The sequence below is a fragment of the Hippopotamus amphibius genome, chromosome 1, assembly GCF_030028045.1.
Source record: "Hippopotamus amphibius kiboko isolate mHipAmp2 chromosome 1, mHipAmp2.hap2, whole genome shotgun sequence".
Classification (NCBI taxonomy): domain Eukaryota; kingdom Metazoa; phylum Chordata; class Mammalia; order Artiodactyla; family Hippopotamidae; genus Hippopotamus; species Hippopotamus amphibius.
Window position 1 is genome coordinate 86980695 of NC_080186.1, and position 14080 is coordinate 86994774.

At 37.9% G+C, this 14080-nt stretch overlaps 1 protein-coding gene across 1 annotated transcript in view; it reads right to left on the reverse strand.

Moving 5' to 3' along the window:
• The window catches only part of PLPPR5 (phospholipid phosphatase related 5), a 110473-nt gene that overhangs the window by 79659 nt on the left and 16734 nt on the right, over nt 1-14080 (reverse strand). The window lies entirely within an intron of this gene.

Genomic DNA, 14080 nt, shown 5'->3' on the forward strand with positions numbered 1-14080 from the left:
GGGATATTTTAAAAGGGATTTCTAAATATTTGTTAGAATAATTATTATGTACTTGTACTATGCAAAGAGCCATTCTAGGCATTGTAGTGAAGGGTGGGATTGCAGAAGAGGTTAGATGAAACCTAAAGTAAAAAAGAAATCCAATGCTCTCACTTTCCAGGTGTTTTAGGTGAGACTTGGAGAGATGAAGTATCCTGACAAGCTACCCGATGCTCAGCCCCCCAGCAGGTCACGCTCATCTTCTGGCTCAGAGTCTATTTATTGCACTTCTCACTATGGCTGAAATGCAGGAGGCCATCAGAGAAACATTCAACTTCCCTGCCGATATGGACATATACACAAATAATACTAGTGAATGAACAAAGGAGGGGTGAGATAAGGAGTAAGTGCTGATTGAGGACTTGAGTATGCGAGTGAGCAAACACCCCTGCAGAAAGCCATCCAGTCTAAGCAGTGTGGTCAGTATTAACTCTCTAGAGCCTGAGGACCAGAGAGCAGAGGATGGAGAAATAACACCTGGAATGTTTGCTGCAAGCAAGGGAAAGGTATGCCTGTGTCTCCAAGGCAATATAGTGAGTATCGGCTTGAGAACCTGACAGCCTGAGGCTGAGTCCTACCTTTACCCCTTCTTAGCTGAGTGACCTTAGGTAAGTCACATAACTTCTCCTTGCCTCAGTGTCTTCATCTGTTAAAAAAAAGTTGACAGAAATAATGCCATTATGGGCTGTGGTAAGATTAAATGACTTGGGAATTCCCTGGCAGTTCAGTGGCTAGGACTCCTCGCTCTCATTGCTGAGGGCCTGGGTTCAAACCCTGGTCGGGGAACTAAAATCCCACAAGACAAGTGGAATGACCAAAAAAAAAAAAAAAAAAAATTAAATGGGTTAACCGTTATAAAGCTCTTACAACAGGAGCTAGTACAGTGTAAGTACCATGCACCTTTAGACCATCATTAGATGAAGAATCTGTCCAATTCAGATTTGTGATGGATTAGTGCTGGTGGTAAGGGAATCATAGAGCAGTTTGATAAGGTGGGAGAGTGTGAAAGTCCTGACACTAATCTTGGGGCGCACACGTGTGTGCTGGGGGGCGGGGAAGCAGCATGAGGATACAGAAAAAGGAAACGTGGTCTGCCTAACAAGAAGACACAGATTTACCTGCTATGCTCATTCTTCTTTTTTTTTTAATGACTAGAAGCTTGTGAAAACCATTTAAAAACAGCTTCTTTCCTATTTAAAATAATAGCTGATAAACTTTACATGATATCCATACTTTGCCCAACCATTCATATAAATGCAGTGAACATAAGCTATGAGAAAAGTGAATTATAAGAGCACTGTAATAGTTTATTTTGCATACTTTCAGTGCTTTTTTTTGAATTTTAACATATAAGGTTAAATTCTGCATGCTCACAAATCTGTAGCCCAGTGCTGTTACAATGTACCTGTCATTCCTCAAAAGAGCTAGCTTATAATTAATAAAAACTAGTATACAGGTAATTAGCTTGCTTTCAGGCTTTTCTAAAGTACGTGTTTGAATTAATTTCCCCTGTTCTTATCAACAATAAAGAACAACATGAGAAAATTTAAATATTCTTTGTGACCTGGAGATAATGGAGTTTCTAGAAATGAGCCTTTGAAGCACAAGCAATAATTAAATGTTCCTATGTCAGTGCTTCTAAAATTAAGTTCAACAGGATGTTAAGTAGCTTTTTTTGTTGTGTTTTGTTTTTTTTAGGGAGGTTGGGGGGAGACTCCTGGACCAAAAAAAAAAAAAAAAAATCAGCTAAAAGCTACAAACTCTAACTCCTCTTGGAGATTCACAGTGTACATTAGCACATCAAGATTCATAACTTCCAGCTGCCCCATGACAGTATTAGTCTACTGTCTTCATTTTATAGATGAGGACACTAAGGTATAGGGAGATAATCTGACTTATCTAAGGTCATTCAGGTAATAAGTCAGGAAGCCAGGACTCAGCTCCATGCAGTCCAGTTCTGGAATTCAACTTGACATTGTAATGTTTTATTATTTTGCTTTGTTTTAGGAAGAAAAGGCTGGCAGTGAAAGATTTCTTGTCTGAACTTTCTGCTTTTAAGAGAGTAATTTCCTCACAATTAGCTTTCCTATAGCATAAAGCATGACAATCTGTTAAAGAAAACTGTTAACATTCCCAAATTTGTTTGATCTTAGCAATCTATCTTCTTGGTAAATCCTGGTAGAGCTTGTTTCCTGGAAACACTAGGTAGAGAAAGTAAAAGCAAAATCTTCTTTTTTTTTTTTTAAGAAGAGAAAAATTTACATTTAGGAAGGATTAGCTAGTATAGCTATTTACGATAATTGGATAAAAGTATTAGGGCTCTTTAGAAAGAAAAAGTAAAGCTGAGAAATGCTAACTTTATAAAGCGGTGATGAACTCATTCACCACTTTCCTAGTTATTAGGAAGAGGAGAGAAGAATGTCTAAAACAAAAGAGACCAAGTATTAATTCACACAATGAGAGAGAAAGATATTACTCTGAAAAATGACATAGGTGGGAAATAAAGAGGCATTTAAGTAGTGTTTTGAGATGTATTTGTGTAGCAGAAAGCGGCCAAGGATGGATAGTGGGATTTACCTGACCTTTCCAATCGATGGCTAAGAAAGAATAACATTGCTTCTTTATAGTACAGAAGAGTTATACTTTCCTTTATGGGACTTCCTTGGGATGTCTGCTGGCAACTGAATCTGGGGAGAATTATCTCAGGACCTGAGCCAATGTAGTAACCCTTCATGGCTTGTGGTGGATGGTAATTTTACCTCCTTTTCTTTTTTTCTTTTTTTTTGGCTAAGTTCAGAGAATCTACACTGCTGTTTGGTTAAGATCTCTCCTGGACCAAAATACAAGTTTCTCTTGTACCACAGGCCTGAATGATTAGTGGGTACCTTCCAGCGCCTTACCCACATGAAGGGAAGAGGCATTCCACAGACTAAACCCTAATACTCTGAGTAACACTCTCCTTTTCACGAAAACAGACTTTTGAGGTGACAGCTCTGCCTGGGAAAGCAGAAATAGTATTCTCTGCAATTTCAAACTCATCATACAGATCTTTCCCTTGAGGCCATCTTCTTCTGGTTTTCTCAGCTTTCATTTCTCTCATCTTTAAACAGACTGTCAGGACAAATGTCTTTTAAGGCCATTCATTTTTACTGAAAAAAAAGAAAAGAAAAAAAAAACCCAGACATTTGAAGGACTTTATTTTTAAAACACTTTCACAGGAAAAATAAATGTTGATTAAGCAGGAAATCCTTCTACTTTACCGAGTCATTAAAAATGTTGATGAGAATGTACAAAGACTAGGATGATTGAAACCCAAAAATAAATGGATGAGATGAATCTTGGAACATAAGCTCATTGTGCAGTCTGGTCTCACTTGTATTTGGTGTACGTGTAAGTTTCCAGCTTATTGCTCCCAGTGTATTAGGAAAAGGTATAATTATAACTTAAATGTGAAACCCTGACAGCTCTGATTCAGTTGAATTTATTAAGCAAACCAATGTAAGGGTTTCCAATATATAATGGGAAATACCTTTTAGAAAACGGATTATTTATTCCAAATGCCCTTCATTTAAGCTTGTGACACATACATATTTATTATATACATTCATAAATACATCTCCGTTGTCATTTTAAAAAGTGACATATAGCTTTTACCATGGACCAGGTACTGTTCTAAACACTTTACATATATCAATTTGATATGGTCCTCACAACTACCCTATGAGGTGGGTATTATTCTCCTTTTTTTACAGATAAGGAAACTAGGGAATAAAGAGGTTAAGTAATTTTCCTAAGGTCTCATAGCTAATGGCAGACCTGAGACTCAAATCCAGGCAGTGTAACTCTAACTTTAATATTATATTCATCATTAAAGATTTTTGCAGGAATGGAATCAAAGCACTTTATAAAACCCATATTAACCTACTTTATCACTCAATGTCAAACTTGACATTGTAATATTTTTTATTATTTTGCTTTATTTTAAGGAGAAAACTCCAGCAAATTTTTTCACCTGAACTTCTGCACTTAGGAATATAATTTCCCCCAATTAGCTTTTCTGAATAAAGCACAAATATTGGAATCTGTTCTTATAAAAAAGCTAGATGAGGCTTATAGATAAGATGCTCTAACGAACAGTTACATGCATTCAAACGAAAAGTATAGAGTCTGTATGGGTAGGCAGAGAGCAATGGGGCTGGGAATTTTAATTTCTGCAATATCTTCCCAGCCTCCTGCATCTTATTTTTAGAATCATCCTGTTACCCCGAAATGTCATTTTCAAGTATTGGTGACAGGGCAGTTTGGTGGGAGGTTCAGATAATATTAGCAGGAAGTTCATTTTAAAAACTTTGAAGAAAAATTATAGATCATATTATTTCTCAAAAGAATGGCTAAATATTTATTTGCAGAAGTTTAACAGAACAGTAGAAGCCTACAGGACTGATGTAAAAATGTTTCTATTCATTCAAATTACTAAGGGGAAAAAAGTCTGACTTTGAAGTCCACTATCTCTTCCATACATAGCTCGCTCAGTTTCTATGCTATTTTCCTACCACCATTCCCCCTGAGATTCAGATTAACTTTGACATGTATTTGAACATGCGTGTAAACAAACTGCCCTTAGATAAGAATCCCTGACTTTTACACTTGGGAGGAATTTGATCTTATCCAGATCCTTTATCCTTCAGAAAACTTGTTCAAATATTCAAGTCAGGCATAATCTTAGATTCTGCTTCTCTCCTGAGTCCTATTGCAGGCTGTCAAAATATTTAGAATCATCACATCTCAGCAGTTAACAAGAGGGTTACTGAAAACATAAAATGCCAGCTTGAAGCCCTCTGGCACCAAGGTCCACAACTCAGCAATATCCGATGAAGGGTTTAGAAGCAGTTTTCCTCTGTTCTGTCCTGTTTCACTCAGAAATAAAATGAGTCTTTCTGATCCCTTTTATTGCAAGGAATATCTTCATGTTAATAGTGCTGGTTCCTTCTCATGTTGACCCAGAGGGCGCTGGCCCCATAGGGTCTCCCCACTGGGACCATCTGTGTGGCAGGCTGGTGACCTCACTCAGAGGTTGAACGAGCTCCCATTTATAAAGTACTAACTACTGTGCAAAGAACACAAGAACTGCTCCAAATTCTCTGGCTCCCACCTCTGACTTACCCACAGAAGATCTTGGCAGGTGGTGGGGTGTTGGGCCTGAACAGACACTGGGTGGAAAGAACAAGAGTCCTCTCATGGGTATGGGAAGAGGATTCTCATTTAGCAGCCTCTCTTTCCAACTTCCCTTGATGCTACAGGACATTGCAAAATCATAATTTTTTGACCTATTGTTTATTGCATTTCACAGTTGGCAGGCATTTTGAGAATTCTGCAATTCAGTGCCAAAAGGTAAATTTGTTAACAGACAGTTGAAATCCTATGAACATTTGAGTCCTATGAATATAGCACTCAAATACTCAGAAAAACATTCCCTCAGAAAGCAACTGGAAACAATTCTACTTAATGAGCAATTCCAAGCACAGTTTTCTGGCCAGCAGTTTTAGATAGCTGTTAAAATCTCAATCAAGTTTTCTTTCAAAATCTTAATTATAATCTCTCCATATGCACTTAAGCAAAACAGTGTTGAAATGAACCTGTTATGTGCAGTACTGATCATTTTAAAGGTTTATTTAAGATCAGTATTTATAATTCATTACAGCATTAGAATATTCAAGTGAATTAAAATTCTTCATATCTTGAAATAAAACTAAAACCCTATTTAATAAACATTGATTGAACCCAAACATATATGAAGCAGATACTGTTGCTTGCCTAATTAGTGTGAACTATCCCTCTTCCTCACAGAGCCTTGATTCTGCTCAGTTAACAACCTTCTCTCATGGCCATGATCTTCAGGAAAACCAGGGCCACCTCGACCTCAAGAGATGAATGACTTGTCAAGTCCTGATGACGTCCTCTGTGACTAGTTTAGGGCATGTAATGAAATTCTGCCTGTGGAGGGATGGGGTGACTTCTGCTAGGAATGAGTGCTTCTGTAATAGGGATTCTTACTTAGAGACTCACAAAAGAAATACTCTTCTTCTAGACAGCATCATGTTGCATGTGATTTCTAGAGTGAGGGTAGCCACTGCTCAATCGTGAGGGGCGTCAGCAAGGGCAGAGTAGATACATATTATGCCAGAATGGAAAGAGAAGAGAAACTTGGATCTTTCTTTTAAACAATACGATGATTTTTTAAAACCACTTATCTACAAATATTAATGTAAGCATCATATATAAACATTAGCAAAACTATTTCATCCATGCAATATGAATATACAGTGAAAAGCAGATTATATTCAGGAATGCAGTGATAATAGTCTAGTAATACAATTTACTAAATTTAAATATTAAATCATACAACCATTTCCATGGATGTTGCAAAAGCATTTAATAAAAGGAGAAACCTGGATTTTTAATCCATTGTTCAGATACTAAAGTAGTCATTTTTGAGCCATCTTAACTTGGCCCCCTCTGTTATGTGATACAATAAATTTTCCTTTTTGTTAAATGGTTAAGTCAGAGTTTTCTGTTACTTACAGATGGAAACAATCTAATCAGTCCAAAAAATAAGGCCTTGAACTTGTGAAGTACTATGGAGGATTTAAAATATACAAATAACTGCACTTAAATACAAACAGCTACAATACCGTGTTGGTAACTGTAGGGGTTGAAAATAGGAAGGGAATACATTAAATTGGTGATGGCAGGGTGGAGAGTGAGAAAGTAAATCTCACGAAAGTTGATTTTTTTTTTTTTTTTTTAATATGGAACACAACTTAAAAAGATAGGGCTATGTTTACCACAAGCAAAGTTAAACAGAGTGTAGACTGAGGAATAACACGGCGAGAAGGAACAACAAAAAGAGCTGTATAGGTAGGGTGACCATATAATTTATCATTCAAACTACTACACTTTTGAGTGTGAAATGGGAGCTGAGTAATACTGATATCAAGACAATAGGAATAAACCGGGACTGACACAGACAAGCCAAGACACATGGATACCACAATCGTAGGACAAATGGAAAACATAAATAAAGTCTCAGAGGAGGGAAAGTATAGGATATCCTTGAGAAACAGTAAGTGGGCCAATTTGGCTGGAATGCAGACTAGATACGGGGGCCTAATGGGAGATTATTTTAAGACCATGATGTAAATGCCTTGAGATCTAAGTGAGAAGTTGGTACTTAATTTTGTTCACAGCTGGAGGCTATAACATTTCTGGGCAGGGGGGTAGCGTGATCAGACCCATGCTTCAGGAAAATCAATCTGAAGCAGAGGAGACTAGCGAGAGGGGTGAAAAGCCAGGTTAAGTAGCTGTTGCAGTCATCCTTCCAGGTAATGAGCCAGGCTTAGAACAGTGGGGAAGCAAAGAGGCATATGCAAATAATGAGGACAGGAGAGCAAAGAAAAGCTTAAGGGTACCTTTTGAGATCACCTACAACTGGAGAGTGGGGAATAAAGAGAGGAACAACAAAGGACACAAAGCAGGTGTGTCAGTGAGGTGGAAGAAAATAATCACATCAAGGAAACCAGGAGAGGAGAGAATGTGGGTGGGGTGGGGGTCCTTGATTAGCTGTGTTGGGTGTTGCAACGAAGTGGAGGAAGTTAATGTTCAAACAAGAAGGTAGTTGGTGGCGACCTCCAAGAAAGGGTTTGGCAGTGATGAAAGCAGACACCTTTTTCACATTGCCTTTGCCTTTCACAAAACCTTGTTAGCTGAATCAATGGAGCAATTCCCCAGGCTATTCGTAAATGACCTGACAATGGGTTCAACTTAAGTAATGAAATCAATTCTGTGAGGAGTTGAAGGTGGGACTCTGAAGTGGATTACAGTGTTACATTCTAGGTCATGCTTAGCCCTGTACCTCCCATCCCCCACCTCTTCACAAAGCCAGGGTCACTTGAGTATATTTCTTTCCCCTTTATCCCCAAGGTTTAAGCTCAGCCCTCCCTGATCCCTGAAAACCCTGACTTTAGGCAAGAAAGAACGACACAACTATAGCCCAGGCTCTGTGATTCAAGATCAAGTCTCTGCTGCTAATTCAGGTTGAACATTCTGGCCTATATTTAATAATGAGATTTATGCATTGTTCCTGAAATGCAATTTCTACTTTGTGCCTGATTTCTGCTGGCTGAGCCCAGTTCCTGAGTCTCTGCCTTGTTCACCTGTGTAGCACCCCAGTGCCTCTGGGGAGGAGACTGTCCGTCCCCCTCTGTCGTCCGGGCAGTGGAGTTCTTCTGCTTAATCCTACACAGTGGCTAAAGCCCTATTCTCTAACTTAGCAACAGGTTTCGCCCACACCTACCAGCTCCTAGACTCCTGGCAGATGTGTTCTGCCCAATACCAGAACACGCCACAACTCCGCACAGACCTCCCTGATGCAGACTTTCCTACAATACCTACCTTCTGTAACTCTTCTTTCCACAGCCCATGTTCTGCTGTGCCCGTTCCTCAATTGTTCCCATGCTCCAGTTCTTCCGGACTTGACACATTCCATTGGATTACAGACTGGCTCTCTCCTTCCCCTGTCCTGAGACGGGGCAGTGGGTGTCTATATCCAATCTCATCTTTGCAAAGAGCGTCCTGGCAAGTAGGAACACTTGTAAACTGGAACTAGCAGAGGACAGATTCTGCACTGTGCCCCTCCATTAACAAAAATCACGGCATATGATTCGTGTACTTGGAGACGTACAGGAAGCAGTGAGGAGCTCTGATCACACATACATATGAAGTGAGGGCTGCAACAGGATATGTTTTGCTGGTATTTGCAGTATGAATAAAGTTGTCAACAATGATATTTTGGTGACAATACTTGAATTAAAAAGTACCAGTATAACCCATGTGGATATAATAATATAATTATTATATAATTATAAAGCAGTAAAGGTTTCACTTCTTTTGATATCTATCCAGCCTGATTTGATGCCTCTAAAAACTGAGCACAAATATGAACCGAAGCTTCTCTTGATAGGGGTATTTGTTTGGAAAAAGGATTGGCTGGAACCCAGGAACATTAACATAAATAGCACCTTCAATAAAAGTGAAGGAAGAGAGAAACACTTCCCCATTTCCAAGACATCTAGGCCCAAACTCTATCATACCAACAAAGAATAAATAATATGTCCTCTTGAGTGTGGTGAAGGACATCACATGTTAATAAATGTAGTTTTTTTACACAGTTTCCCCACTACATTGTGAGAGCCTTTTCATTGTTTAACCTCCATGCCCAGCAAGTTGTCTGGCATGTAACAAGATATTTACTAAGTGTTGTATGAACCAATGAATGAATGAATGAATGAAGCGAAGAAACAAAGAAAGAAAAGATACATATGATAGAAGAGCAGTCTTTAGGGCACTTGCTGCTACCATGTGTGCTGAAGGTAAGACAAAATCCTATTATTTAAAAATAAGCAAGAATGTCTAAATGATGCCTTGAATAACCTTTCTCCACATACTTTTTTAACATATACAAAGATGTGCAAAAGGAAGAAGTAACTGGGGGAGGATCCACACACAGCAATGAATTTTTTCCTCCCACAGCAAGATTCATGGAAGGGAAATCTGTAATATGTCCTCATGCAAGTTTAAACTTCAAAAGTGTTCTAATATTTTCACATCCTTCACTACTTCTTAACCTTGATGAAAAAAGAGTATTTTATTTTAAAAACTGTTATAAAAATCATATTTGAAACAGTCACAGTATACCAAGTCTTTTAAGAACAATTCTTTAAAAATCTATTCAGGTGTGTGTTCTGAAGTACAGCTCAAAATGGTGCATATCGATTCAAAAGTATTCCTTAAAATCAGAGGAAAAATAGACTAGGAAACCACTAAGTTTCTTTAAGATAACAAGAAAAAAATGTCTAGGTCTGTCCTGTCCAATATAGCTGCCAATAGCCTTGGGCACTTACTTGGCTACTGAGCACTCACAAGGTGGCTGGTCCAAACTGAGATGTGCCGTAAGTGTAAAACACACACTGGATTTCAAAGACCTGGTACAAAATGCAATGGAAACTAAATTATTAATAAAATTTTTATATTGATTACCTGGTGAAATAACATTTTGGATATATAGGGTTAAGTAATATATATATATTATTAAAATTAATTTCATGTTTTCTTTTTAATTTTTTTAATTAAAAAAGTTGCTACTAGAAAATTTAAAATACAGTTTGTATTATATTTCTATTAGATATCACGGGGCTAGATTCTATTTTCACATCCCCTGATCCATCCTAACTGCAGATGGCTCAGGAGGTCCTGGGTTTTCAGAGGAGCCAGAGCAGAGGGAAGAGCTGCCAGTGTATCGCGGATATATATTTTTAGGCATTTATTCAGTGTGCACATCTGATTGATTTGCTAAGGTAGAAATATAAAATTAAATATGAGGAGAGCTTTCAGAAAACTTTTCATCATGTTTCTTTATTACTGTGTTTTGGTATTTAAAAGATAAAATGCTCTATGACAGACACTCTATCAAACAACTGAGAATACATTTGAGGATGGATTAAATAAATACACATGAAACTCTAGTGTGTTGGGTATTTTAATTAACTGTCCTGACATTTGTCATGTTCCTGAATTAAATCCAGCTCTGACGTGTCAATCACATCTGAGGTCTACCCTACAACAATCAATTCACCACCTATTATTCCCGCATGGTCTAACTAAAACAATAAACAGATCAGAGAGGAATCAACTCACAAAATTTGTACCTTGTTTGTTTTGTTTTGTTTTTTCTACCTTCCTTCATGAAAGAAATATTATTATTGTTTCTATAGACATGTGCTAATGTATCTGGAATTTCTAACTTGGTTTTTCTTGACTACGAATTTTTGCCAGTCAACCAGGATCTTAAGTAACCTTTTAATAGATACCTTCTATTTAAATGCAGCAAACTCTTGATACAGCCACTATGGAGAACAGTATGGAGGTTCCTTAAAAATCTAAAAATAGAATTGTCATATGAGCCAGCAATGCCACTGCTGGGCATATAGCCAGAGAAAACCATAATTCAAAAAGACACATGCACCCCACTGTTCATCGCAGCGCTGTTTACAATAGCCAGGTCATGGAAGCAACCTAAATGTCCATCAACAGATGAATGGATAAAGAAGATGTGGTACATATATACAATGGAATATTACTCAGCCATAAAAAGGAATGAAATTGGGACATTTGTAGACACATGGATGGACCTAGAGACTGTCATACAGAGTGAAGTAAGTCAGAAAGAGAAAAACAAATATCGTATATTAATGCATATATGCAGAACCTAGAAAAATGGTACAGATCAACCAGTTTGCAAGACAGAAATAGAGACACACGTGTAGAGAATAAACATATGGACCACCAAAGGGGGAGAGCGGGGGTGGGGAGGGCAGGTTGGGGAGGACCAGCTGGGAGATTGGGATTGCCATATATACATTACTAATAAGGAAAAAACATATCAAATTGTACACTTTAAATATATGCAGTTTATTGTATGTCAATTATATCTCAATAAAAGTTCTAAAAAAAAATAAATGCAGCAAACTCAATAAACTCTTCGAAGTGAACCAGCTCCTCCCCTCATCTAGTCTCTCATCTTGGCATTATTTAATTATACCTTTTTTCTGGTATGTTTTTAATCCAGTCAGTTTCCCGATAAGTGGCTAATACATGCAGATATTTGCTAGAGAAGGATGGCTTATCCTCTGATAGGGAACTGGACTCTTCCATAGAGAAGGCTATTATAGAACATTCACATCACATATAGCATATACATATACTACAACAGACGGAGCTTTTGTAAAGTACCTGTTAAATAAATCAGTAACCAGAGATAACAAAGATGAAAAGGAGATGCAGGAACAATAAGAATGTAACTCTCTCAAAATGCTCATGCAAAACTACCTCTGGTGTTATAGCTATGCTATAGATCCTGAATGTAACTTTAGACGAAAGTTGTAAAATCTTTTGACAGTTCCAAACTTCCGTCTGTCAAAAGCCAAAAGAGAAAAGCAGGAATGAGTTTTACTTCCTCTAATGTCTACAATGGTTGAGTCTCAACTATGATTCTGGACTCTTTTACTTGTCTTTGTATTATCAGAACTTTGCCCAGTTCCTGGCACAAAGAAGGCAAAATATGAATGTTTGGTGAAGAAAGGAGAGAAGAAAGAGAGGAAAGGAGGAAGGGAAGGAAGAGAGATTTAGGAAGAATGAAAAGAGGCTTGGCTTGGTTGAATCACAAACTGAATAGCTGCTACCTAAATGAACGATGTTAGCTATGACAATGGTAGGATGTGACTGGGACACCTGTGGCCCTGACACCACAGCCATGTCCTGGTGCCAATATTTCATCCCTCATCCATCCACACACTCACATACAGACCATATGTGTGTTCAGAATTTATGCCTCTGCCAATATTTTAAAATACTATTATGTTAAATCTTTATTCATATCACATATCCAGTAGCAAGACAGCTTCCTTCTTTATAGTACTACGAGAATCCACAAGCCATCATATTTACATTTTTATCATATCTACTTATCTGGGATTCTGCATCAATTGAGAATAATTTGGGAAAAGCAGAATTGACAAAAGGAGATATGAAAACATAGTTAAAAACAAATAGATCCCAGATAATACTCTGGGAAGAGACTAATACCCCCCTTTTTTCCATCCCCATCCTACTTAATGTTCTTACAGTTAAGCTGTTTACTCCTAGTTTGAAATACCCATAAGACATAAATTCTTGTGGTTGTTCTAGTTCAACTCAATATTGTCTCGATTCATTCACTGAATATGTTCACATCTTTAAACCCACCTCATCTTACTTTATAAGTGCTGCAATTTCAATCAGTATTTCAGCTGTCTGATATTCATATGGAATTTTAACCCCATCCTCTAAATCTCTTTTCTCCCTCAGTGATAGTTATTGTTGCATTTGGATTTGTTTCAACTACACATAAATTACTGCTCTCTTCTCTTGTTTCTAACTTTCTTTCTCCTTCTACAAACTCCCTAATACAACCAAATGGACTAAATGAAAGAAGTGTACTCCCTCTTTTCAAAGCTCTCCCTGGAGACCCTCAATACCTCCCTTGCATGTCACTGGAAGGTGGTGGAAAAGAATTGGTTTTGGAACCAGGAAGATCTGGTTTCAAATTGCTTAACTTCATGCAAGTTATTTAACATTTTTTGAGTCTCAGTTTCTTCTTTTGCGAAAGGGTGATAATACAAAATGATAGAACCTTTGTGAAAATTAAATTAAACCTCCCTTGCCAAATTAACATGTTCCAAAGCACTCGCTTTTTTACAATGAGCATGTGTTATAGGAAAACTGAGAGCTAATGAGGTCAGATTACTGGCCCCATATTACACTAATTGGTAATGGATCCAGGATTCAAGCCCAGGTATGTCTGATCTAAATCCACCTCAATAAATACTGGTTCTCTTTCCCTTCCATCCAAACCCAAACACACATGTCCTTCATGGAAGCATCCTATCATTAGCAGCTAAAATGCCATGTTCTCAAAGAATCCTTCTTTATAGCTTGAGTTCAAACTGATTATTCTCTTCACTGGGCTACCACAGCAGTTCACTTGATATTCATTCAGACATCAAACAGTGGCTAGATGCCTCCCAAGTTCCAGGTGCTCTTCTAGTACCGGGATGAGTTTTGAAATGTTAACGTTATTTCTGCATGAGTCTGGATCCTTGACTGGACTGTGAAATCCCTGAGGTCAGGAAAGCTCTTCCCACTTATCATCATACCAGCTGCCCTTTTCTTTACTCTCTGCAAACCATGTTAAAAACAAAGGTTTAAACACACCAGGGACAGGCTCTAACCTAAACTCTGCCACTGTTTTGCCTGCAAGCCTGTGAGAATATATAATTTTCCTCATCCGGGGTTTCATCATCTCTAAATGATTAGACTATCCATGTCATGTGATTGTTGTGAGCCATTCTGTGAAGGATAGAGTTTTATACAAATGTAAGGGGTCAGG